This window comes from Anopheles moucheti, assembly GCF_943734755.1.
Source record: "Anopheles moucheti chromosome X unlocalized genomic scaffold, idAnoMoucSN_F20_07 X_unloc_6, whole genome shotgun sequence".
In the NCBI taxonomy this organism is placed as follows: Eukaryota; Metazoa; Arthropoda; class Insecta; order Diptera; family Culicidae; genus Anopheles; species Anopheles moucheti.
In genome coordinates this window covers 624,577-627,500 of record NW_026453570.1, presented here as the reverse complement: position 1 = coordinate 627,500, position 2,924 = coordinate 624,577, and the positions used below count along the sequence as shown (strand labels likewise).

Here is a 2,924-nt window from a genome sequence, read left to right as displayed (position 1 = left end):
GGGGTCCGAGCACGCCATGATGCACAGTGCGCCAAACGCGTGTGTTCAAGCCTGCGACACACTCCCGGGCGTGCTGCTCGCCCAGGCGTGCCGCTGGTACGCGGGCGTCCTGTAGTTATGGAATAGTGTGTAACAAGAATTGGTAGGCACTCAAGAATGTGTGCATCGGTCGGGTTTAAACGTCCGATGCGCCATATGCGTTCAACGTGTCGGTGTTCATGTGTCCTGCAGTTCACATTCTGACGCGCATTTAGCTGCGGTCTTCATCGATCCATGAGCCGAGTGATCCCCTGCCTAGGGTTTTGGTATGTTCAACTGTCTCCTATGTTTTCGTTATGCGCTAGGTGCATCTCTCACAACTTAAGTTCCCCGGACAGCGTAACCGTGCACCTCTCGGTTCCTTCGAAGCCGTCCAGGGTGGACAAGGATGACCATTGGTCTTCCTTCCCATTGATCGACGCGCGATGTGGGCGGCATCGGCGCGATCTTGCACAACTTTCGTTCTCTTGATTAGGTTCTCTCTCGCTCGAGGCCAGTGTTTAAATATGTTCTAGTGGGTCTTTACCTTCGCCCATGTGTCACACACTTTACGCGTTCGATGGCTGCCATTGGGAGTGTGCGCACAGGTACGAAGGCCACTGGCCTACGGTCGCGCACGCTCAATATCGTAGTATAGACACACCTCTCTCGCGGGTCTAATTGGCGTGCGCGGCCCCCAAAAGGTAACATAGCAGTTTGTTCTGCTGATACCGTGTTTCTCTATCTCTCTAACCAACTCACACAACAACATATATGTATTGATCGGTAATGATCCTTCCGCAGGTTCACCTACGGAAACCTTGTTACGACTTTTACTTCCTCTAAATCATCAAGTTCGGTCAACTTCGGCCATGCCAGCTGCAGCTCACGAAGGAACCGCGGAAGGTGTGCCTCCAGAGACCTCACTAAATAATCCATCGGTAGTAGCGACGGGCGGTGTGTACAAAGGGCAGGGACGTAATCAGCGCTAGCTAATGACTAGCACTTACTAGAAATTCCAGGTTCATGGGGACCGTTGCAGTCCCCAATCCCAACTAAATGAGCATTTGGGTGATTTCCCGTTCCTCTCGGAATGGGGGCGCCAATTGGCGAGAACACGCTGCTGCTCACATTGTAGCACGCGTGCAGCCCAGAACATCTAAGGGCATCACGGACCTGTTATCGCTCATTCTCACCTTGCTAAACACAAGTTGTCCCGCTAAGCAGGGCAAACGTGGCCGACGACCGCCCGTGAAGGGGCCGCCGGCCTTGACGTCAGGTGCGCCCGGAGGTGCACTGCTGACAGCGTTCTAGTTAGCTTGTTTGAGTCGCGTTCGTTATCGGAATTAACCAGACAAATCATTCCACGAACTAAGAACGGCCATGCACCACTACCCTTAAATTTGAGAAAGAGCTCTCAATCTGTCTTACCTCGATAAGTTCGGACCTGGTAAATTTTCCCGTGTTGAGTCAAATTAAGCCGCAAGCTCCACTTCGTTTTTTTTTTTTTTTTTTTTTTTTTTTTTAACAAATGCAGGTTTTATTGTTCATAAACATTATGTTCTAACAAACAATAGCATAAACCCACGCTCTTGACGCACGACGTCGCCCGCCAGGGATTTGTCATGCGTCATTACGAACCCTTTCGGATGTCTCTTCCCTATTTCTTTATTAAATTGAATCGTATCTTAACCGCATATTAAAGGCGTACGCTTGCTTAGTCCGCGTGACTCACTCATTCTTTCCCCTCTCGGAGATCTCAAGAAGTCAACCCGACATCTATCGATCTGACCATTCCGCCTCGCTGGCGGCAGCCTCCTCCGCGGGTGTCCATCGTCGGCCTGCAGCCAAAGCACGACGGCGCCTTTCGTTTTCGCGTCTGTTCCGCCGAGACCTTATCAGGTCCGCCTCCGTAGGCGCGGTCCGACGGCGGCGCGTCGTCGAGGGTCCCTCAGCCTGGACCCGAGCTCGCCATGCGCGCTGCATGAATAGACGCCGCTCATGGCGAATTCTAACCGTTTCAGGGGAAGGTGGTCCCCCTCTGCTACGCCTAGGTATGGGAGGAGGAGCTAGGCCCGCTCGCTCCGCCTCTACTGCCGTCCGCAGTATCTCGTCATCTCGGGCGGCCAGTGCTGCTGCGACGTCCGCAGCCAGTCGCACTCGCGCCCGATCCTCCGCTCTGCCGCGAAGCCGTCGGTTGCGGGCAGATCGCTGACGCGCTGCTCGCGACTCGTTCACGCGCCGCGTGATGTCTTCGATGATGACGTCGTCCATCTCCTCACCGAAGAGTGCGGCCACACTTTCGAGGACCACTTCCTCGTCCTCGGCGAAAGCCGCTTCCGTTCGACCATTGGTGAGCGCTTCCTCATCGCGCCACAGCTGTTCAAGCACTGTGGTGATGGTCTTTGCTGCTTTCTGAATGCGGTCCCACCACTCCGCACTCTCCAGCAGCTTCTCTGCGATGTTGTTAAGCTGGACCGACTCGGGTGTCCCCCAGCCCAGCAGCTCACGTCGGATCTCCTCGAACACGGGGCACTCGAACAAGACGTGGGCCACCGACTCGACCGACCCCACGCACCGTGGACACTCCGGAGACGAAGCGAAGCCGCAGACGTGCAGGTACTCCCGGAAGAATCCGTGTCCGGAGAGCACCTGCGAAAGGTGGAAGTCCACCTTCCCGTGCTTTCGTCCCGTCCACCGGTGCAGGTCGGGAATCATCCCGTGCGCCCACGTCAAGTAGCGGCTGGCCGATGGTGTTGCCGCCGCACGGTCCCAGGCGTCCTGCCATTGCAGCATCGTGGCTGCTCGCTCCGCCGCACGTACCTCCTTCCTGCTGGCGCCAGGCTCGACCAGCAGCCTGCTATGGCACCTTGCGTCCTCGTTGACGACCAGCCAGTACGGCACCA

The 2,924-nt window shown here is 56.0% G+C and overlaps 1 non-coding gene across 1 annotated transcript; it reads right to left on the bottom strand.

The window, feature by feature from the left end:
• Positions 1-144: 144 nt before the first annotated feature.
• On the bottom strand, positions 145-302 carry LOC128308857 (5.8S ribosomal RNA). Its single transcript, XR_008288609.1, has one exon. It is a non-coding gene; the product is annotated as a 5.8S ribosomal RNA (ribosomal RNA).
• Positions 303-2,924: the final 2,622 nt, after the last annotated feature.